A 25,686-nucleotide genomic window follows, 5' to 3' on the forward strand; every position below is an offset into this window, starting at 1 on the left:
CAGGAAGGTAATTCACAAGTATATGTTATCACAACAAAAGATGATTAAAAGGCACGTGCATGGGATGGATACAGATGCTACAGGAGTTCAGAGAGGAAGAGATTATTTCCAACTGAAACTAAGACTTCAATAGGCAAAGAGGCAGATAATGGCAAGGTGGGATGGAGAAGGAACCTCAAGGATAAATTAAACCACAGTGAAAATTCCAAAGTATGTTAAGGTAGAGCATCTCCTCTGGCTGTATGTTAGAATCTCCTGTGGAACCCCTCTAAATGCACAGGGCTGCAAAAGCAAAGGTTCAGATTCAACTGGTCTGGGGTGGAGTCTGGGCATTGGTGTTGTCCAGTAGCTCGGCAGGTGATCCAAACATGCAGCCGGGGTGGAGGACCCCTGATGAGGTCTGGATGAAGGAGGGCCTTAGGGAAGGGGACTAACATTTACTGAGTAGCCCCACTGTGTGCAGGGAACTTCCCTGCCTCTGAACACACAGTCTCTCACTCAATCCTCTCAACGACCTATGAATAAAGGGTGAAGAACTTGAACTCATGGGGAGCCTACCATATCTATAACTGTGCTAGCAGAATTAATTATCTCATTTAGTTGAATGCCAAGTTTATGAGGTTTCATGTTGGCCTGTCAACACTGAGGCCATGGACAGTAAGAAAATGTGCTTTGAAGAAAATCCATCCATCAGCAGCCCTGACTGACGGCTAACAAGGCAGTGAGAAGCCCCTGTAATTCTCCCGGTTGGCTGGAAGGAAAGACTTACTCTCTCAGGGCACTGGGGTAATTTATTTGTCTGCCAAATTTTCTTCCATGTTACTTTTCTCTTTCTTATTGATTTACAGGAGCTCTTTTTATATTAAGGGCAGTAACTGTCTGTTATATATGTAGCAAAATTTTCCCGTCATTTTGTCATTTGTCTTGTAATCTTAATACACAGGAGTTTTAGTTGCTTATATATTTTCATTTATAGTTTCTGGGGTTGGAGCATTGCTTTGGGAGTCCTTCTCTAGTCCAAGATTATATTTTTAGTAGCTCCTGTATTACCTTTCGGTATATTTTACTTTTTTTCATTTTTAGATCTCATATCCATCTAAAAGTGCATATTGCTGTATGTTGTAAGGTAGGAAGCTGATGATGCTTTTCCTAGACGTACAGACAATTGTCCCAACCCCATGTATTTGAATAGCCAGCTCCTTCCAGTGTAATTTAGATCCATTATTAAGAATGGGTAAATTGCCCCTGAACTTCAAGGTGAGATTTAATACCAGTTTTCAGCAATGATCTCCAGAATGTGGCAGCTATGTGTGGTGTTTGAATGATGTTTACGTTCTCCCTAACCTCTGGCATTTGCAGTTCAGCTATTGTGCTATGGTTTTCCCCTAACAGAATTTTAAAACAATTATTTTGTAATGCGCATCCAGGAGCCTCTTGGCACTGGGAATATTTTAAATTCAAACTCAACAGTGGACGGGAGGCATGTAAATCCCCACCAACAAATCCTCAGAGATGACGTATTTACTTTCTCTTCTACCTCAGATCTATAAAAATATGTGGCTTACAATGATTTAATTAGAATAAATCTAGCCTTGACATCAGACCCGTTTGTATCTATTATATAGAATTCTTACCTCTGGACTCCCAGAGAACTTAAAGCAATTTCCTGTGACTAAATATTCAATTCAAATCTAATGATGTGAAGAAAAAAAATGCTAACATGAGATGAACCTGCACAAAAGTAGTCAGAACCTGAATTCAGAATGAGTCGACTCATTCTGTCAAGAAAAGCACCCATTACAATATAAAATAAAAATAAAAAGGACTTTACCGTACTATGAGCCAGAGTGCCATGGGCTTTCTACATTTATGTCTTGTCTTCACAGTGGCCCAGCGTGCTAGCTGTTATTCTGATAAGATTGATGAAGAAACTGGGGCTCAACATCTGGTCCACACCCCTCTCCTGGCATCCAGGCCTCAATCTTGGTCTCGGTCTCCCTTCTTGGCAGCATCTCTTACTATAGGTGCAAGTTCTTAAGGGAATGAGAAACAGAGGTCCTCAAGGAGAGTCCTCAGGCCTCTAATGTGTTTTCCTGCATCTGTACTCTTTTCTCCTCTGCTCGCATATGAAGACTACCCTGGCAAACGCCACATTTGCCGGCTCTGCCAGATCCAGGAGTAGAGCCTTTGGTTGCAGGAGCTTCCTGCTCCTTCTTCCAGAGCCTGTTGGGTGCCTCACTTCCCAACACTGTGACACCAAGAACACTTACACTATGGGAAGTGGCAAATGCTACAGCTCGGGGCTTTGCTTTCTGCCTGCTCTGAGCCAGTTACTAAACATTTATCCCTGCACTGCTGTCTCCCCACTTTGGAAGCGCTATTCTAGGAGGCTAAGTCTTTTGCTTAGAAGATGCCTTTGGCTCAAGGGGCGCATGGTGGATGGGGAAGAACAAGAAGGAAATCATAAGACGGCTTCGGGCTGGTTCTGATTTAGGCTTGGGAATGAGAGAGAGAGGGAGCCAGACAGATATGTGCTCTCATGAAATCTCAAAGCTAAATCCCCGATGTTTTACAGTTTTTCATCTATTGAGGTTTTGTTCCCCCATACACGTAACATAAAATTGGATGACTTCAAATTTGCTGAATTTTGAGTCAGTGTGGGGGAATATTATGAAATATTTTTTCTAAGCAAGGAAAAAAAATCTGGTGGCTGATTCCTTTCTATGCTGCAATACTGCAAAAACACCTCAGCCTCCTTGGAGAAGGGAAAGTATCAGAACTTATACCAACAGAAACCATAATTTTATACAAATTGAATGGATATGGATCAACTATTTGATATAGCTGAGTAAAGACAGAGAAAATTTTTTTTTAAACAAATTTAGTCTGTTTCTTGGTAGCAGCAGTTGTCAAACTTTTTGGTCTCAAGATCCCTCATGCTCTTAAAAATGAGGATCCCAAAGGCCTTTTGTTTGTGTGAGTTATAGCTTATCAACATTTACATATTAGAAATTAAAACTGTGCACCTAAAGCTATGTATTCATTAATCCACTTAAAGTAATAAACCCATAACTTGTTAACGTTAACACTTTTTTAATGATAAATAACTATATTTTCCTAAACAAAAGAAAATGTAGTAAGAAGGATGGCACTCTGCCTGGCTTTAATGTCTGGACTGCTGGGAGACAGCTGGATTCTCTTAGCTGCTTCTGCATTCAGCCTATTGCAAAAGTACCCACCAGCTAGCCTCTGGAAAATTTTATGGTACGTTTATGAGAGATGAGAGTGACAAAGGCAAAGAGCATCTTGGTGTTACTATGAAGATAGTTTTGACCTTGGGAACCCCTAGAAAAAGTCTCAGGAATTCCCAGGGACATTTTAAGAAACGCTTCCCCTTTTTAAGCCTTTAAAAAGATTCCCAAACTGTATTGTACACATGGACTTGTTAGAATGCAGATTCACTGGGCCCCACAGATAGCATTCCTTAATCAGTAAGTCAGCTTAGGCATCTGTATTTTAAACAAACTCCCCATACTTTGAGAAAGACCCTCATCTTATGACCTTCAGGCAGGCTTTGTTCAACCTTCCACTTGACGACTAAAACATATTTGTGAATTAGATGAGCTCCCATCCACATGTAAGGTCAGAACCATGAGGAAGAAAACTCCCAATCGAATACCACGCATTCCCTCTGCAAAGTGAGAGGGAGCTCCTGTAATAAGGGTACTGCGGCATCTGTCCATCCGATGTTTATTGAGCACCTACTCTGCAACAGGTACTGTGCAAAAGGTACATGAGGGACAATCACAGGCTCAATATGCTTGCAAGTAATATGAGGAAACACCCAAGGTGCTGGTGGGGAGAACACAGAGGGAAGATGAGGACATCCTCAAAGTACTCAGTGATGGACTTGGTGTAGAAAGACTGGGCATTTCCTGGGTGGCTCCGGAGCAGCAGGGGTAGGATCAGTGGGTGGAAAACAGATCTTTGCTTGATAGATATTTCAAAAAGAGCTACTCAGGAAAGGGGTGGATGGGACAGAGTGGATTACCTCTCAGAGGGATTCAGAGAACAGTCTAAGAGTACGGGGAAGACTCTGCGTAATCATTATCAGGCTGTCCAACCCTGTTGTTTTAGGATCTTGTAAACTAGCCTTGCTCTGACTACTCAGGGTTTATGGGCTTCTTTCCTTATACATGTTTTCTTCTATTGTGATTACTTAAGTGGTCATAATGAACCTGTGGTCTTCATTGTAAGCCACCTCATTTTTTTTCCCAAGACAGGACATAAAGCATAAAACTGAAAGTGCTTCATTAATCTGCAAGTTCATAAGAGCAGTTGCTATGACTTATTCTCTCTTCCCCGTTGCCACCGACCCCACTAACCCAGGGCTTGGTACCCAGTCCATGCACAGGACTTAAGTGCTCTGACTGGAAGGTCTAATTCACATCAAGTAGGCAGTAGGCACTATGGGTGACATATAACCAAAGCTTTTAATTGCTCACCCCTGAGTTTTCACTAGCGCCAGTGAGGAAAAAGGCACCCCCTCCCTTCGAGCCCCTCCCACTCACTTTGCTAGTTCAGCCATCCTTCCCAGTTATTTCAACATATCAAGACAATAAAACACAGCTCTTCACCAGAGAAAAGTTAGGAAGACTGGATGAGGATCAATTGCTGCGTTGTCTTGAGTACTCTAAAGAGGCATTTTGTGCTCACCATCTGAATTCAATTACTCTGATCAGACAGGAAATTAGCAGCCCAAATTGCCTTTCTATTAGGACATGGACATGACCCAACAACATGTGGACAGATAGCATGATGGCTGCCCTAATTTATCAAGTGTCATCTAATCAAAAGGAAAAAAGAGAAAAATGAAAGGAGAACGTCAATATTATCTCAAGCTACAGTGGCTCAGCATCTCTCCTTTCCCAGTGGTGTAGGTCCTTGAATATTTTAAATGTTCTATGGGGCAAACTGTTTATTCAAACATTTATTGGGGGCCTACTAGGCGCCAGGTGCTGTTCAGGGAATGGGGATGTGGCAGGAATAAACCAGACAACAATCTCTGCCCTCATGAGTTTATACACTAGTGGGTGGTGACAGACAAGTTCTCTGGATAAAAATACGGAATGCTCGGTGAGGTGGGTGCGGGTGATGGTTGGAATTTTAAACAGGGGTGGAGGGGGGAAGAGAACGACTCGTTGAGAGTACAGGATGAGCACTCCTGAATGGAACAAATGCGTACAGAGACTAGATTTTATCCGCTAAGAAAGATGTCCTCAAACTCTCATCCAAAAAAGATTCAGCCTGGGAGCTTTCTTATAAACACTTTGCAGTCTACACTTCAGGGGTTTCTAATTTATAAATCCTGGGTGGAGTCTGAGAATCTGCATATTTAACAAAACACTCCCTGGCCTCAGGGTGTTTGGGAACCTGAGCTTTAGGATCTGGACCCCCTTTGAATAAATTTACATAACAATTAACTTTTTTTTTTAAGTGCATTCTGTGCATTCACAAATCAGTCTCTATGGTGGGAGTAGGGATTTCTCTGGGAGAAAAGACAGGCTCCATTTATTGAAGGAGCACACTGTTTGGCGGCATTTATAGAAATTAACTAAATAGCCACACAAACATAAGTTCAAATGCGGTAGGGGCTTTAAGGAGAAGCAGAGTAAGGGCCTGGAGCCCGTGGCAGTGTCCTAAGTAGGGGGTCAGGAACGGCTTCCTTTAGGGTAGGAGTCAAACAATAAGTGGAATGAAGAACTTTCTAGAATGAGAAAAAAACATGTACCAAAGGCCTGAGATAAATGAGAGGTCTCTGTTTAACAACCCCTTCCGTCAATATGAACTCTCCAGAACATTCTCTCCACCTCCAGCCAGGAATAAAACCAGCCTTTCCCCTGAGGCCACCTTTCTGCCTGCAGCCCTGCCCAGCTACACTACTGTCACGGAGGCTTTTAGCAGAGCTGTGGCTTGATGGGCCTTTCCTTTAGGTGGTCTGTGGCAGGCAGAGTTGGAATCTCCGCACCATTAGGGCACTTACCAGGAACTGGTGTGGGACCACGGACACGTAAGGGGACTGGAGGAACACCAGCAACCAGGTAGGACTTACGGGAGAGTGAGTGGGAAGGAGAAGTGGAGGCGGGATGGGACCAGCGCCCCTGAGGGGAGGCTGGGCGAGAGGAAGGGATCCCACGCCCGGAGGGGGATGGCGGTGGGGGCACCGCTGGGAGAGCAGAGGACCAGAAGGGAGCGTGGCCAGCATTTCCCCTGCCCACCTGGGCGCCCGGGAGCCTGCTGAGATCCCGGGCCTGATCCTCTGCCCACCCAGGCCCCCTCCGGCCGCATGGCTGCCGAGCGAGTGTGAGGAAGGGAAGGGGAAGCAAATGTAAAGGCCGGACAAACGGGACCAGCACCCCTGAGGGGCGGCTGTGGGGGGAGGAGTTCCCACACCCAGTGGGGCCTACCCACGGTTAGGGGTCCAATGGTGACTGGGGAGACCCTCAGGAAGGCGGGGGAACATAAGGGAGGGCGGCCAGCGTTTCCCCTGCCCACTTGTGCACCAGGGAGACTGTTGGGCTCCCGGGCCTAAACCCACGCCCTCGGAGGCTCCCTCCAGCAGCACAGAGCCTAGGCCCCGCCCTTACACCCCCACCCAGGGTCCTACCTCTGCACGGGGCACTCTGAGACCCCCTCTGAAACCCCCTCCAACGGCCCACACACCCTCAGACAGGGCCTTACCTCCAAACTCCGGAACTCCACACTCTGAGGCCCCCCTCAGGCCATGCTGCCTTTCCCCCACTGCACAGGTCCTGAGCCTAGGCCCCGCCCCACGCTTAAACGTCACCCCAACTAGGCCCCACCCCACGCTTAAACGTCACCCCAACTAGGCCCCGCCCAACACTTAAATGTCACCACAACTAGGCCCCGCCCCATGCTTAAACGTCACTCCAACTAGGCCCCACCCCCACCCTAAACCTCGCCCTCACCTAAGTCCCACCCCCGCCTAAGCTCCACCCCACACAGCCAAGGCCTTTTCCAGCCTTTTTTGTTTCTTCTTCTTTTAGGGTGTGGTTCTGTTTTGCCTTGTTGTTGTTGATTCATTTATATTTTTATTTTTTCTAATCTTTGCTTTTTCCAATTTTATTTTATTCTTTATACTTTGTTATTGTTCTGTACCTTTTGGCTTGTTCCTTTTCTTTTTTTTCTTTCTTTTTCCTGTTGTGGTTCTGTTTTACCTTGTGGTAGTTGTTTCAATTATATTTTAATTTTTCCTAATATGTTTTTTATATTTCTAATTTTATTTTACTTTTTATTCTTTGTTATAGTACTGCTCCTTTTTTTTCTTTTCTTTTGCACTGCCACACGGCTTCTGGGATCTTGGCTCCCAGGCCAGGGGTCAGGCCTAAGCTCCTGTGGTGGGAGAGCTGAGTCCAAACCACTGGATTAAGAGAACCTCAGACCCCAGGCAATAGTAATCAGAGTGAGGCCTCCCGGAGGTCCTCATCTCAGCACCAAGACCAGGCTCTACCCAACTGCCTGCAAACTACAGTGCTAGAAGCCTCAGGCCAAACAACCAGTAAGACAGCAATACAGCCCCACCCATCAAAAAACACGAGACAACAAAAAAATGTGTTACAGACGAAGGAGCAAGGTAAAAACCTACAAGACCAAATAAATGAAGAAGCAATAGGCAACTTTTCCTGGAAAAGAATTTGGAGTAATGATAGTAAAGATGATCCAAAATCTCAGAAACAGAATTGAGAAAATACAAGAAATGTTTCATAAGGACCTAGAAGAACTAAAGAGCAAACAAACAGTGATGAACAACACAATAACTGAAATTAAAAATATTCTAGAAGGAATCAATAGCAGGATAACTGAGGTAGAAGAATGGATAAGTGAGTTGGAAGAGAAAATGGTGAAAATAACTGCTGTGGAGCAGAATAAAGAAAAAAGAATGAAGATAATTGAGGACAGTCTCAGAGACCTCTGGGACAACATTAAACGCACCAACATTTGAATTATAGGGGTCCCAGAAGAAGAGGAGAAAGAGAAAGGGTCTGAGAAAATATTTGAAGAGATTATAGTTGAAAACTTCCCTAACATGGGAAAGGAAATAGTCACCCATGTCCAGGAAGCTCAGAGAGTCCCATACAGGATAAACCCCAGGAGAAACATACCAAGACACATATTAATCAAACTAACAAAAATTAATTCAAAGAAAAAATATTAAAAGCAGCAAGGGAAAAGCAACAAATAATATAGAAGGGAATCCCCACAAGGTTATTAGCTGATTTCTCAGCAGAAACTCTGCAGGCCAGAAGAGAGTGGCACGATATATTTAAAGTGATGAAAGGGAAAAACTACAACCAAGATTACTCTACCCAGCAAGGATCTCATTCAAATTCAAGGGAGAAATCAAAAGCTTTACAGACAAGCAAAAGCTATGAGAATTCAGCACCACCAAACCAGCTTTACAACAAATGCTAAAGGAACGTCTCTAAGACGGAAACACAAGAGAGAAAAAGACCCACAAAAACAAACCCAAATCAATTAAGAAAATGGTAATAGGAACATACATATCGATAAGCACCTTGAATGTAAATGGACTAAATGCTCCAACCAAAAGACACAAGTTCGCTGAATGGATACAAAAACACAACCTGTGGGCTTCCCTGGTAGTGCAGTGGTTAAGAATCCGCCTGCCAATGCAGGGGACACGGGTTCAAGCCCTGATCCAGAAGATCCCACATGCTGTGGAGCAACAAAGCCTGTGCACCACAACTACTGAGCCTGTGCCCTGGAGCCCACGAGCCACAACTACTGAGCCTGCATGCCACAACTACTGAAGCCTGCGTGCCTAGAGCCTGTGCTCCACAAAAGAGAAGCCACCACAATGAGAAGCCTGCACACTGCAACGAAGAGTAGCCCCCGCTCACCACAAGTAGAGAAAGCCCGCACGCAGCAACAAAGACCCAATGCAGCCAAAAGTAAATAAATTTATAGATATAAAAAAAGACCTATATATATATATATATATATATATGCTATCTACAAGAAACCCACCTCAGACCTAGGGACATATACAGACTGAAAGTGAGGGGATGGAAAAAGATATTCCATGCAGATGGAAATCACAAAAAAGCTGGTGTAGCAATACTCACATGAGATAAAATAGACTGTAAAATAAAGACTGTTACAAGAGATACGGAAGGACACTACATAATGATCAAGGGGTCAATCCAAGAAGAAAACATAACAATTATAAATATATATGCAACCAACATAGGAGCACCTCAATATATAAGGCAAATGCTAACAGCCATAAAAGGGGAAATTGAGAGTAACACAATAATAGTGGGGGACTTTAACACCCCACTTACATTAATAGACAGATCATCCAGACAGAAAATAAACACAAGCTTTAAATGACAAAACAGACCAGACAGACTTAATTGATATTTATAGGACATTCCACCCCAAAACAGAAGAATACACTTTCTTCTCAAGTGCTCACGGAACATTCTCCAGAATAGATCACATCTTGGGTCACAAATCAAGCCTTGGAAAATTTAATAAAATTGAAATCGTATTAAGCATCTTTTCCAACCACAACGCTGTGAGATTAGAAATCAGTTACAGGAAAGAAACTGTTAAAAACACAAACAAATAGAAGCTAAACAGTGCACTGCTAAATAACCAAGAGCTCACTGAAGAACTCAAAGGAGAAATAAAAAAACAACCTAGAAACAAATGACAACAAAAACACGATCCAAAACCTCTGGGATGCAGCAAAAGCAGTTCTAAGAGGGAAGTGTACAGCAATTCAAGCTCACCTCAAGAAACAAGAAAAATCTCAAATCAACAGTCTAACTTTACACCTAAAGCAATTAGAAAAAGAACAAAGAAAATCCAAATTTAGTAGAAGGAAAGAAATCATAAAGATTAGAGCAGAAATAAATGAAATAGAAATAAAGAAAACAAGAGCAAAGATCAGTAAAACTAAAAGTTGGTTCTTTGAGAAGATAAACAAAATCGATAAACCTTTAGCCAGACTCATCAAGAAAAAAAGGGAGAGGACTGAAATCAATAAAGTTAGAAATGAAAAAGGAGAGATTATAATGGACAGTGCAGAAATACAAAGGATCATAAGACACTACTACAAGTAACTATATGCCAATAAAATGGACAACCTGGAAGAAATGGACAAATTCTTGGAAAGGTACAACTTTCCAAGACTGAACCAGGAAGATTAGAAAATATAAACAGACCACTCACAGGTAATGAAATTGAAACTATAATTAAAAATCTTCCAACAAACAAAAGTCCAGGACCAGATGGCTTCACAGTTGAATCAAATTCTATCAAACATTTAGAGAAGAGTTAACACCTATCCTTCTCAAACTCTTTCAAAAAATTGCAGAGGGAGGAACACTCCCAAGCTCGTTCTATGAGGCCACCATCACCCTGATACCAAAACCAGAGAAAGATATCACAGAAAAAGAAAATTACAGATCAATATCACTGATGAACATAGAGGCAAAAATCCTCAACAAAATACTAGCAAACAGAATCCAGCAACACATTAAAAAGATCATACACCATGATCAAGTGGGATTTATCCCAGGGATACAAGGTTTCTTCAGTATATGCAAAACAATCAATGTGATACACCATATTAACAAATTAGAGAATAAAAACCATACGATCATCTCCATAGATGCAGAAAAAGCTTTTGACAAAATTCAACAGCCATTTATGACAAAAACTCTCCAGAAAGTGGGTATAGAGGAAACCTACCTCGACATAATAAGGGCCATATACAACAAACCCACAGCAAACATCATTCTCATTGGTGAAAAACTGAAAGCATTTCCTCTAAGATCGGGAATAAGACAAGGATGTCCATTCTCACCACTACTATTCAACATAGTATTGGAAGTCCTAGCCATGGCAATCAGAGAAGAAAAAGAAATAAAAGGAATACAAATTGGAAAAGAAGAAGTAAAGCTGTCACTGTTTGCCGATGACATGATACTATACATAGAAAATCCTAAAGATGCTGCCAGAAAACTACTAAAATTGATCATTGAATTTGGTAAGGTTGCAGGATACAAAATTAAGGCACAGAAATCACTTGCATTCCTATACACTAACAACGAAAGATCAGAAAGAGAAATTAAGAAAACAATCCCATTTACCATTGCAACAAAAAGAATGAAATACCTAGGAATAAACCTACATAAGGAGACAAAAGACGTGTACTCAGAAAGGTATAAAACACTGATGAAAGAAATCAAAGATGCCACAAACAGATGGAGAGATATACCATGCTCCTGGATTGGAAGAATCAATACTGTGAAAATGACTATACTACCCAAAGCAATCTACAGATTCAATGCAATCCCTATCAAATTACCAATGGCATTTTTCACAGAATTAGAACAAAAAATTATACAATTTGTATGGAAACACAAAAGACCCTGAATAGCCAAAGCAATCTTGAAAAAGAAAAAGGGATCTGGAGGAATCAGGCTCCCTGACTTCAGACTATATTACAAAGCTACAGTAATCCAGACAGTACGGTACTGGCACAAAAACAGAAATATAGATCAATGATACAGGATACAAAGCCCAGAGATAAACCCACACCTATGGTCACCTAATCTATGACAAAGGAGGTAATAATATACAATGGAGACAGCCTCTTCAATAAATGGCGCTGGGAAAACTGGACAACTATGTGTAAAAGAATGAAATTAGAACACTACCTAACAACATACACAAAAATAAACTCAAAATAGATTAAAGACCTAAATGTAAGACTGGACACTATAAAACTCTTAGAGGAAAACATAGAAAAAACACTCTTTGACATAAATCGCAGCAAGATCTTTTATGACCCACCTCCTAGAGTAATGAAAATAAAAACAAAAATAAGTGAATAGGACCTAAGTAAACTTAAAAGCTTTTGCACAGCAAAGGAAACCATAAACAAGACAAAAAGACAATCCACAGAATGGGAGAAAATGTTTGCAAATGAAGCAACAAAGGATTATCTCCAAAATATACAAACAGCTCACGCAGCTCAATATCAAAAAAAACAAACAACCCAATCAAAAAATGGGCAGAAGACCTAAATAGACATTTCAGCAAGGAAGACATACAGATGGCCAAGAGGCACATGAAAAGATGCTCAACAGCACTAATTATTAGAGAAATGCAAATCAAAACTACAACGAGGTATCACCTCACACCCATCAGAATGGCCATCATCAGAAAATCTACAAACAACAAATGCTGGAGAGGGTGTGGAGAAAAGGGAACCCTCTTGCACTGCTGGTGGGAATGTAAATTGAAACAGCCACTGTGGAGAACAGTATGGAGGTTCCTTAAAAAACTAAAAATAGAACTACCATATGACCCAGCAATCCCACTACTGGGCATATACCCTGAGAAAACCATAATTCAAAAAGACACATGTACCCCAATGTTTACTGCAGCTCTGTTTACAATAGCCAGGACATGGAAGCAACCTAAATGACTGTCAACAGATGAATGGATAAAGAAGATATGGGACATATATACAATGCAATATTACTCAGCCAGAAAAAGAAATGAAATTAGGTCATTTGTAGAGATGTGGATGGACATAGAGCCTGTCAGACAGAGTGAGGTGAGTCAGAGAAAAACAAATATCATATATTAACGCATATATCTGGAATCTAGAAGAATGGTACAGATGAACCTATTTGCAGGGCAGGAATGGAAAGGCATATGTAGAGAATGCACATGTGGACGCAGCGGGGGATGGGGAGGGTGGGATGAACTGGGAGGTTTGACATAAATACACTATCTTATATAAAATACGTAGCAGGTGGGAACCTGCTATGTAGCACAGGGAGCTCAGCTCGGTGCTCTGTGATGGCCTAGTTGGGTGGGATGGGGGTGGGGAGGGAGGTCTCAGAGGGAGGGAATGTGTGTATGTGTATGGCTGATTCACTTTTCTGTGTGGCAGAAACTAACACAACATTGTGAAACAATTATACTCCAGTTAAAAAAAAAATGAAGGTCTGTGGTATTGGCTACACAGATTGGGTGGCCTGGGGGAAGGCTGGAGGTACACGTGTAGACTGGCCTTTAAGAGACTGTTACAATGGGCTAAGATAGTGAAAAGAGGACCTAACCCCAGGTGAGGGATGCAGAGGAAGAGTAGAAAGTGTGAGCAATGTGGTCAGAGATGATATTCGTACCTCTACATACGGCAGCCTGACACAGGTCAATACTTAAGACCTTTGACATCTACACATGGGATTAAGCTCAACTGTTTGACCAAGGGCAGTTTTTTTCACCCCTCTACGACTCTATGCCCTCATCTGTTGAATGTGGAGATAACTAAACCTGCCTCAGTGGATAGTTGTGAAAATGAAAACTGGGATGACAGCGCCATAGCATTGAAGTACTCCTTCCAGGGAAACCACAAGACATCAACAAACAGCAGATGAACTTGAAACCATAGCGTTAAGACAGCCTTCACTTTTACATAGCCCCCTGTGGCTGCTTTCAGATAGGCCACCCTGTAGGCTTCTTTAAGAATTTATATTGTTTTAGAGCCATTTTGCTCGATTAAAGAAGCCATACACACCATAATCAGGGTGAAGAATGCTCAATAAATATCATTTTTGTGGTTTGCTGAAAAACCAAGCACTGGAGATATGAGACCAAAGCCTGTTCTTTGAGCACCAGTCCTGGGCAGCAGGCACAGCAACGATACCGGAGATTGGGTTATCTGAGAGCAGTGTGTGTACGGTCATATGTTAACAACTGCATACGGAAATGGAAAAGCTGTTTCCCAGCAATCTCATCACTTGGCTCTGGCAGTGAAATCCTCTTCTAAAATCCACATGTGGTTGACTGGTCCACACAGAAACCCCTAGGCATTCAATGGATCCCATTTCCCATATCGTCTCTTCCACAGCTTATCCTTCTTTTTTCAGTTTTTGAGAAAAACTCTTTAAGTGTGTCCAGCCCAATCCCCAGGTATTAGGGGTAGTCTCTCCAGCTTAGTAAAGCTTTAGGGGCCACACAGGCCTATTAACCCAGATGATTATGATTTGCTGGCTGTTCCTGTGCAGCCTGGTGGACCCCACAGGAGAAGAGAGATTTGATGAGCTCTGGACTGCAACTTTCGTAAATCTATAAAATCTATAAGAGCATCATAAAACAGAATATTTTTCAGCTTTAAAAATTCAACTTTTAACAACATGGAAAAATACTCATGTGGTATGAGATTCTAAGTGCAAAATGCAATACTATATGTGAGGCAGGAACCAAATATTCTCTTTGCCTGAAATGCTGTACTTCCAGCTCATGCTTTCACATCACTTAGGGCTGCACACACCCTTTACATCTGCAGAGGTACAAGCATTCCATGTTAATCTCTATCCCTTGGCCTGTCAGTTCTTACCACTGCCCAACATTAGGTCATACATTTGTGTAATTTTTAAATTTATCATCTGTCTCCTTCACTAGAATACAGTTTCTGTATGACTGAGGACTTTGTCTTATTTGCCCGGCATCCCAGTGGTTAGCACTGTGCCTGACACAGATAGGGGCTTCATAAATTTGTGTTGAATGCATAAACAAGAAGGACTCAAATATTGGTTAAATGAATTAACTATCTTAAAGATACAAATGAACTTGTTTACAAAACAGAAATAGACCTACAGATACAAAGAACAACCTTACGGTTACCAAAGGGGAAATGTATCATGGAGGGATAAATCAGAAGCTTTGGATGAACACACACACACTACTATGTATAATATACATAACCAACAAGTACCTACTGCAGAGCCCAGGGAACTCTACTAAATATTCTGTGATAACCTATAAGAGAAAAGAATCTAAAAAAGAATGAATATATGTATATGTATAACTGAATCACTTTGCTGTACACCTGAAACTAACACAACATCGTAAATCAACTATACTTCTATAAAATTAGAATTAAAGAAAAGAATTAACTATTTAAAAATTGTTATGGAAATTAAGAGAGATAATGAATGGGAAAGCACTTTGTAAAGTCTGAGGCACAACCCAAATGTTTATTTATTACCATTATGACATGTTGGCTGCATCAGATCAAAAATAATTTGCAGTGACAAGGTCTTCATATGGATCATCTAGGTTTGAAGAGATTAATCCAGCTGAAGAGGCTTGAATGTAAATTATCACTTCCCAATTGCAGTGGCACAGATGATTGGACAGTAGCATTTTTACTGGAATTGATTTGCAATCAATAATCACATAGGATTTATTACAGAATTTTCCTCTAATTATCCTAAGTGAACAATTCTGGTCAAAGGCTTTGCAGGGAAAGATAAAAGGGGTTCTATAAATAAAGCTGGCTTGCAAGTGCTACATTCCACTCAAGTACTATGAATTATTTCCTTATTTTTATTGAGAAACCAGCAATATTATGATTTCCAGAATTTTATGGTCTTGGGTATGCATTATGCCCTTCTTTTCTTAACTATTACTTCTAGGTACTGCCTTTTTTAATAGAAGCCCATTATTCTGGATCGGGGCTCGAAGAGCAGCCATAATTTTTGGTCACTTTTGCCTCACGGGGGGCGGAGGGCAGAGTTGCTATCTAAATCCAATTCAAGAACATTGCTAGTGGTCTTAAGCCAGAATAAGGAGCAGCCTACTTGCGGAGCTGCCTTGAACACTCACCTATAAGATTTACTAAAATATCATTTATAATATCCCTTTGTTCATGACATGAACATTTTTGCTCATAGACTTCTTGGGGAGAATATGGTATGTGATTGAGATGTGCCATGTTCTCTTTGAAAAACTATTGGGGATGGAACCTAAGCCCTCAGAGGAACGTGTATCAGCGGTAATAATCAATACATTGCCTTCCAAGAAGAAGTAGCTGTAGGATTTTATTTGCCAAGTGGGGCAGAATGTTTCCCCCCCTGAGGGGAAGGACCTGGTGCTGTTCCTGACAGTATTCGCAGCACCCAGAGCACAGCCTGGTCATTGCAGGCACAGGGCAGATCACTGTGGAAGCAATGTTTGAAATTCACGGCTGGAGTTGAATTGCTCAAGACAAGGGGGAAATGGAGAGGACACCACCAGAGGGTCCCCTTTCTTCTCACATACAGGGCTCACCCTTCTCCTTCTTAATAAATATCCAACATCACTAAAGAATACCAGTTTGAAATAACACCAAATTATTAGACTGTCCAAGGTACACATAGCTCTATTTAACCCCATTTGCTCAACCTGATTTTATCACTTCCTGCAACGATCAATTCCTCTAACCATCAACTCCTGTTTGGATCTGATAGGCCAAGAGCCTGACCCGACCCCCACCCCCACCCCCCGCCGCCCCTGCCACCCCCGCCGCCAAGGTAAACAATGAACCATTTGATAATGCAAGTCTCCCGGTTCAAGGCATGTTTTCAAATATGTGGGCTTTGGTTCACTGCCATGTCTGCTTTGTTTCCTGGTTAGCAAAGAGGCGTGACTACCTCTTCCATCCCATCTCAGAGCCCTCTGGAGGTTCTCTGTGTTGCACGTTGGCCTGATTTTCAGACAGAAACAAGAACAGAGAAAGGACGGGTCAGTGACTTGACGCTGATTCGTGGCAGAATCCTAAAACCGGTCATTAAACATTCGGCCCAGAAGGAAGCTAGTATATGTTTGTGGATTGCAATAAAACACTTTCAGTGGTATGCAAGATTATTTTAGATGGTGTAAGGATGAAATTTTGAGATTTATTGCTTATGTGTGATAAGCCAACAGTAAGTATTACACAAAATCTATTGTCTATACAGATATTAGAGAATTAGGATCAGGTAAAGCTGGCAGCCAAGGGGAGCAAAAATCATGAATTTGGGAAGTGAATGACTGACACTGGGGAAACACAGCACCAGTGCTTACAGCAAGCCCGCCTCACGAGCAGCATCAAATGCTTTGTGTTAGGGCCTCCAGTTGCCCGAGTTGGCTTGAGGTGAATGAACCCTGCACACTTCTGCCCAGGGCCCACCCCGAGTCCCTGAGAAGTACAGGCTGCCTTGTCTTGTCACACTGCCAATTTCAGGAATTCTATTTTGCCTATTTAAAAATATTGCTGGAGCTGGATCTGACGCTGCCTCTGAATAAAGAGGTTTTGTTTGCAGAAAATTTATAAGCAGAGTGACTCACAAGGCAGTGGAAATGTGGAGGAAGGAACAGGCAAAGGGAAAGTGCCATCATGTTACTGTCCTTATAAAAGAAAGGAAGGACGGGAAGGGAAGAGGAGGGAAGGGAGGAGAAGAGAAACACAGAATCTGTAAAACTGTCTTTGGTATGAGGAAAAGCAGCAAATCTATAAATGTAAATGATGTATAAATAATTCTTATCATGAGAAAACACGCCTGGGAGGATAGAAGATGATAGATAGGAACATGTCTTGAAAAATATGAAGCATCCCCTAAACTTGGAGGAGAATGATTCAGTGCTAAATCCACACAGATGAACGCCTTCACACATACAGACAGGACTTGCCTTCACACATGGATTCACACCTACACATGTGTGTTGTGCAGAAGCCCAAGGATTTACACACTCACATCTTTTCCATGGATACTGACATCCATAATTCATGCTCTCTACTTGATGATGTAACTATTTTAAATTTCACAATGGGGGTAGCTTAATAAGGGAAGCCTCCCATTGTACAAGCAGTGGTTGTAATTCTCAGATGCCCAAAACAAACCGTATTTCCTTGTGGGTATATTACTGCAATGAAACATAGCCACATCCCAAACTAAACCCTGAGCTTGTCCACTTTCCCATACAGCGCTGTCTCCTAAATACACATTTTATTCCACCCAAACACAGCACGAGAGGGCCATCTTAGCACTAAGAGACTCATTAAATACTCGTGTTAGACTGTTTTAATTACAAGCTGCCCCCTTTTTGGGCTTATTTCAATAGATTATTGCCCTGCTGTGTAATAGTGTATAAAGAAACAGCAGTATCTCTTGCTGGTGTATTGTGGAAATTAAAATTCTCAATACTACTTCAGTAATTAATTTCCAAAGAGAAGCCAGTTTAGTTTAATAAAGAGATTAATGAAAATGTTGCAGAAGATATATTTTTCAGGAGGTGTGGTACATTATTTTCTTGCATTCGAAATAACAGAACCATTTCAAAGGACTTAGTAAATCTAGGCTCAATCAATTCTGTTTAACTTACCATAGAAATGCTTTTTAGGGGGTTTAAAGAAGTAGGGTGGACAAACCAGATCAGACCATCCCCAAGGTACAGAGGGACTGAATGGTTCTCCGGTGGCCAAATTCTCTGGATGGTGAGCTGTTGTGTGTCTAGGGCTATATGGTGAAGAGCAAGTTTAGAAGGAAGTTGGTCAGAGGTCAAAGACAAGGTCATGTACGCAGGGTATCGGGTAGAGACGGGCAGTGTATGAAGCACAGGACCTAACCCACTACTACCACCCCCTCCCTGCCACTGAGGTCAACATAACCTTTTCTCTTTTACAAAGTACTTTTCACCTACTGTATATTATTACATTTATTCTTCACAACGTCCCTAGGAGGTGTGTATTAACATCATCAAACTCATTCAATACATGAGGAAATTTACAGTATGGAGACATCAGGCGATTTTCCCAACATCACAGCTAGTAAATTGGAGAGCTGGATTCAAATTCAAAACTTATTCCAGATCCCATGCTCTTAAAACATACCACATCCACTTTGTCAAATGCCCGTTCAGGATTTTCTGGAGTGGTCTCATACTACACCAACTATGGAACGAGACCTAGGAGTAAGGATATACCATGACTGAGGTGGGCTGGGAGGGTTCAGTGGACTCAGAAAGTGGTTCTTTGGGACAAGAATAAAAGAATCAATGAGCGAGATGGTGTTGATAGAAACAAAGGGATTTTGCTCTCTTCCATCCCTGCAATGGAGTCATAAAAGGTGTAGAGATACAGAAGCATGGTGTGTTGTGAAGAAAAACCAGTTATTCAAACTATACACGGAGTGGTAGATTAACTAAAGGCAGCAACCTTAACTGATAACAACATGAAGTTCCAGGGGTCTTTCTGTTGCCAACAGGATTAGATGTTTTATAGTTGGGACCAGGTGAATTTGGTAGCACTGTGCAGCCAGAAGCAGCAAGGGCTCACACTTCCATATTTTCTCCACAGGCTTTCTGGACCGAGTTGACCCCAGAGTTCTTAGTCGGCTGGGGACCCCCGCTCTGCGTTCCCACAGCACTCTGTACCCTGCTGTAACACTTCCCATACTATTCTAGTAACTGCTTAGGAATTTCATTCTCTCGCCAGACTGCATCTTTGTATCTTCCACCCCCAGGTCTAAAAAGATGAACCTGCCACAGTTTAGATAATCAATATTTGAGACATAAAGGACAGAGTGTCTATCTATTATGCTTACAGAAATAATATGTTGCCTAATATTTTAATGAAATTTCATAATACAAATCTGTGATGACAGGATTTGTCCTGCACTTTAGATGTTCTCAGGAGTCCTGGGAAGGGGGATTGTGACATGGAGGCAGGCCATCCTGCGAGTTTTCTGCGCCAATGTAAATTATGTTAAGCTACAATACGACACTTGCATTTCTAAGAAGCCTCAGGTTTTCAAAAATTGCTTTTCTAATAGAAAAGGAGATGCTAGAGAGTTCTGGACTCACTAAGTTATTGTTTTTCCATTTAAAACATTGACCATAAAGGCATCTTTACAGATAAAATGTATGTGATTACTGAAAGCTAAAGCCGAGGAGGTCAGAGTGGAATACAACAAACCTAAACTTGACCCTCCAAACTTTCTGCTTTGGCCTTGCTCTTGCAGTTCAGCTGTGGCCAAGTTCATGCCACACAGAACCCAAGAACCAATGGGACAGGCAAGCAGAGCAGCTCCAGGCCTCTCTGTTGTGTTCTCAGCACTCATTTCCTGTGGACCTGTGCCCACCTTCCACTGTTTACCCAGTCGTGGATCATGGAATAGAAATCATATTCCTTAGTTAGTCAACCACATTGTGTTCTTTCCAAATTTTGATAACTTTGTAGTGTGGGAGGAATGCCTACACCTAGGAAAATTATTGAGACCGGGATGCTACGCACACACGGAGTGAAATTTGTATTTCATTTCATGTCATTAATGCTTTCCAAAAATGTGATATATCTATATATCTGTCTATATCTATAGGGCTATAGATATATAGTATCTATACATCTAGATATATAGTTACCATATCTAAAACTATAGGCATATATAGAGTTTATATATAATACACATATAGATATAGTTTATATATAATTAAACCCAGTCTGGAGTGTTTCTGTAATTCATATCACACAAGTGAATGCACAAATCAGAAAAAAGTATCTAACAGATTGTGTGTCCTGACTATTAGTCTGGAAAAAATGTGGTAACTGTAGGAACAGCTGTGGCGCCTGCCGTGGCATTCTTGAGCCAACTGGCAGCAGCATTTCTATGAACAGAACCAAGATGTGCCAGACGTGTCAGCTGCACACAGCTCAGGCATAGAGAGTTACCATCCCATTGGTGCCTTGTTTGTGCTCCCGTGGAACTTGCGAAATTCCTTTCTACATGTTGCGAAGGTTACGTATAACATGGATATGGATACATACATATGTGTGTGTGCATATGTACATATGCATATATATCACTGTATTTTTAAATTATTATTACGCCAATTACTATTATCAGGGGTTTGCTCTGGTCCTATCATTCTGTGAATATACATGCATGAGTGTGCATGTATGCACATGTGTGTATGTATATGTGTATGCCTATCTATCTCTACCTACCTTTTAATCTGTACAACTGCTCTGGAAAGGATATTATCATCACCTTTTTTTGATGAGGCAATCGAGGCTCTGAGAGGTGAAGTAACTTGCTCAAGGTTACACAGCTGGAATTAACTGAGGTGGGATTAACGATCAGAGCTGCTGCCTTTCAAAGCTTGGGCAATTAGCCATCACTTTATCAGGGCTCCTTTCATGAACAGGGATCGTGTCTTATTTATGATTGCATTTTCGATGCCTAACCCAATGCCTAGAATAGAAAGTAAACTGATAGTCTTTTGAACGTTTGGGCAAACACATTCGTGAAGGAAGGAAGCTGAGGTGATGTAAACATAGCAGGCACTTTTCGCTGTTCATTTGAAATCCCTCCTTTTTGGCAGAATAATCAGTTATACCTGGGGTCCACCATTTCCCACACAGACATGCGGCCACGGAGGGTATCTCCATCCAAACAAAGAGATAAATCATGATAATCTACCATTCTTGGTCACCCCACTTCCCTTGCCAGCAATTGGTTTAGGATAGACTTTTCACCTGGTCTGGCCAATGAGGCATGAGGGTACACGTGCTAGGGAAAGGAGCTTCCAGGAAAGGGGAAACACACTCTCTTCTTTCACCTAAAGCTGATGTGCCTGCCTGTGACGTCTGCGGCTGTGCAGCTGTCCTGCACACATGGGAAGAGCCAGGCTGAGGCTAATGCAGCAGGCCAAGAGGGACAAAGCAGAGAGATGGAAAAGAACCCGATCCTTGATGCTGGAGAGATGCTGAATTAACCATCTCTTTAGCTTTCCTACACCTCCAGGCTTCGTTTTTTGGAACGAGAAATGTTCCTCATGGTTTACAACATTTGGATTGGGGCTTTCCGTTAATGATTTCCAACGGCTTCCTAACTGTGTCAACCAACAACGCAGGTCCTTGCTGCACTTTTGGGTTTCACTAGCTCTGTTCCCCCCAACCCCCAAATCCCTTCTGCTGAGGATGAAAGCGAGGCTGGGGATCGTGGCAAATGAAGATGTTGAAGCAGACACGGAGATCTGGAGCAACAGCTGTCGCAACAGCTGTAATCAGAGCGTGACTAGAGAAGGCTCAGCTGAGAACTGGAGGTCCCTGTGTGTCACAACGGAAGGTTACAAGGAGACACCTCCACCTGTGACCAGGAACGGCGAGTGAAGACTAAGAAGCACTTACCCGTGGGCAAAGAGAAGACTCGAGAAGAGGTGAAAGACCACGAGTGAGGTGAAAGGCAGCCACAGTTGGTGATGTCTGTGGTGCGGGGACCTTGAACACCCCTATGGGATTTACTGGCTTAACGCTTGCTATACAATTTTCCCCACTTAGGCTTCCTGGTCTTGAGTCAAGAGCCTTGGTAAGGGGCCAAGTCTGCCTTTCCATTTTTTTAGGTGTTTCCAGGAGCGTTGAGAGGGGAGACCATGCCAGCAGAAGCCAACCTCTCGAAAGGGACTGTCTGGGGACACACAGATGAATACACTGACATGCCTGTTATAATCAGACTAGCTGCCATTAATGAATTTTAATAACATCTGATGATATGGCTAAGCCATGTGCTGAAGATCATATTTTAAGGGGCTATGTTCCACATCAACCATCTAGGAAAGAGTCAAGATCCTGCATTTGAAGGGCGGTCAAAGAATCTGCCCTCAAATACCTGGGATCTGTCATGTGGAATGGCTGGGAGATCTTTGCGTACCTCTAAAGGGAAGAATCAGGAGAAAATGGATATTTCTGAAAAGACAAATTTGAGCTCAGTACAAGGCAATTACTTATATCCTGATCTTCTGAAAATGAAAGGTTACTGTTACATTCTCATCTACCACTGGAAACGCTCCAGGTGTTTGAGAAGAAACTGGACAACCACCTCAGGCAAGAGGATGTTGTGTGCAAAAAGTTGAAATAGTTGATTTCTGCAATTATTTCCCATCTGAGACCTTATGGAAACACCCGTATCACTGAATCCACGGGAATGAATGCCAAGTCTCTTTAGGAGCTACGAGTCCTGTTTTTTCTCATATAATCACACTCAGCACGTCCATCTTTTCCTTCTTACTTATTTATATCTATTTCTATAGTGTATTCACTTATTTAACAAGATGTTACTGAATACCAGACAATGTGCCAAGATCCAAGAATATCAAGTTTAAATGAATACATCCCCGTTTCCTATGACTCACTTAGTCGTTCTTAGGACAAACAACATAGTATCCGTTTAGCTGGTTGGTTTGAAATATAATTATATCAGGTCTAATGAATTTTGACTAACTGGCAAAAATCTCATCATTTGGTAGTCCAAGCAGGCAACAAGAAAAACGATGGGAGAAGGCTTTTAAAACAGAAAATCCCGATCACCAAAAACCATGCCAAATATTTTAGAAACACCTGCGAAAGAAAACCTGTTGATGTTTTTGTTTCAAGTTATCCCAGTCTGTTTATTATATCCATTTCATGAAATTTTTAGGAAACCCTTTCACTTGAAAGTTATTAAGTTGTTGGAAGTTTTTTCATTTTTCTTTATAATTTTCTTCCTGCTTTAGATTTCTTTCTTTCTTTCTTTTTTTTTTTTTTTTTGCGGTATGCGGGCCTCTCACTGTTGTGGCCTCCCCCGTTGTGGAGCATAGGCTCCGGATGCGCAGGCCCAGCGGCCATGACTCACGGGCCCAGCCGCTCCGCGGCATGTGGGATCCTCTCGGACCAGGGCACGAACCCGCGGCCCCGGCATCGGCAGGCGGACTCTCAACCACTGGGCCACCAGGGAAGCCCTAGATTTCTGTTTTAATTTGGATGGTTCTTCCCAAGGTGAAGATGGGGCACTCCAGTGAGAACATTGCCCTGGGTCCTCAAGAAAATCCAGGTCTTTTAATATGCAAAACATGTTCACATTTCCTAAGGGCTCACAGCATAATTAGAAAAAACACTTGGCTCTTCACCTGGACTATACAGTATTTGAAAGGAAGTGGAATTTCCCCTTTTCAAACAAAATGCCTGCCCCAAGTCTACTTTTATTGACAAGCATTTCAGGGGAGACAGCGTGGGGAAAAGTTTCCTCCAGTTCTGTCTCCTTGCACATCTAATTATGGCACAGCCGTGCAGACTTAATGTCCTCTTCCCCATGGATAAATCCGAGAGATGGAGCCCATTATCCACCATGTGGTCTGGGGAAATTACACTTAGAGAAGGTCACATGAGGCTAACCCCCACGCCCAGGTCTCCAGGGGTGCCTGCTGTTACCCTGTTATATTCAATTTATACAACTGAATATTAAAAGAGAGAAGAAGCCGGTTGTGTCTTCCACCTGGATGTTTCAGGAAACTCCATGGCTATTAATCACTCGGTAACTTCTCACTGTGCCAGCATGAAGACAGCTGTACCAGGTAACCTCAGACACGAAGCCTTCCCATGTGTTACTGTTAAATTAAAACCTGGTAGGTTGGAATGACTCCAGGATGGGACTGGACAAATCTGATTAGTGACTGTCACCTAACTTTCTGCCCTGCACAAAATGAAGAAAAGAGAAAGACATCACTGTCTTTGTCTTTCGGGTTTATCGCAGGTTCCTCAGCTCAGCATAGTGACATTTTGGACGGGATAACTTCCTTGTTCTGGGGGCTGTCCTGTGCATTGTAGAACCGTTAGCAGCCTCTCTGGTCCCCACCCACTAGATGCCGGAACTCCCAACCCAGCTGTGACAACCAAAACTGTGTCCAGACAGTGCCAACCATCCCCTGGAAGGCAAAATCATTCCTAGTAGATAACTCTCAGGTTAAGCCAATGGTTAAGTTAATAATATCTGTAATGTGCTTGGCCCAGAGTTAGAACTCAGCAAAGAGCACTTCTTTCCCTCTCATTGCCATTTAGATGGTCAGTAACCCAGCGTTCCATTGTTGTGTCTGCCTGCCCATCACACACGCCCCTTTGGATGGTGACTAACGCAGGTGATCGCCCTGTTGGTGGGTCTGTCAGTCAAGATGCCCTGTCCTCTCCTAAGGGGTGGACCTGTGACCCAAGGTAGGCCACTTGGACCCACCCTGGAATTTGGGTGTCTCTGCAAGGACCCAAGGGGACCTTTGCATTGGTTAATTCACCTGAAGGGAATGCCACCAGTTCCTGTCACCAAAGCCCAGAGCTCCTTGGTTTCAGGGCCTCTCTAAAGATCTGCTTCATCAGTTTTACTGTCAATTCTGGGAGCTTTTCAGATACGTTCTTTTTTCATTTTCAACTTGATCCAAGTGGTTTTAAAAAAAATCTCAACGAAGGTAAATAAAGGACATAATCATTCTCTAGAAGTGAGTGGCGAGACAACACGGCGACCTTGAAGGAGAAAGGGATGTTAGCGGATGGGGCTGCGGTGGCTGCTTGGGAACACAACGTTTCCTCTTTGTGTTTTCTCTCCCCTCACTATTCAAAGTGTGGTCTGGGGCCCAGAAGCATCAGCACCTGGGAGCTGGTTGGAGATGAATCTCAGGTCTACCCAGACCCCCTATGGTCCCAGGTGATTCTAATGCACACCCATTTGTGGGGTAGTCCCCGAGAGAGCCTGAGAACCCACCATGCCGGAGAGGAGACAGAGAAGAAACGGATACTAATAAAAAATTTATTCTTGGGCTTCCCTGGTGGCGCAGTGGTTGAGGGTCCGCCTGCCAATGCAGGGGACACGGGTTCGTGCCCCGGTCCGGGAAGATCCCACGTGCCGCGGAGCAGCTGGGCCCGTGAGCCATGGCCGCTGAGCCTGTGCTCCGCCATGGGAGAGGCCACAACAGTGAGAGGCCCGCGTTCCACAAAAAAAAAAAAAAAAAAAA

At 42.6% G+C, this 25,686-nt stretch overlaps 1 protein-coding gene across 1 annotated transcript in view; it reads right to left on the reverse strand.

Moving 5' to 3' along the window:
- The window catches only part of CDH13 (cadherin 13), a 1,013,556-nt gene that overhangs the window by 416,216 nt on the left and 571,654 nt on the right, over positions 1-25,686 (reverse strand). The window lies entirely within an intron of this gene.

This window comes from Monodon monoceros, unplaced genomic scaffold, assembly GCF_005190385.1.
Source record: "Monodon monoceros isolate NGI ecotype Baffin Bay Population unplaced genomic scaffold, NGI_Narwhal_1 Super_Scaffold_10, whole genome shotgun sequence".
NCBI lineage: Eukaryota > Metazoa > Chordata > Mammalia > Artiodactyla > Monodontidae > Monodon > Monodon monoceros.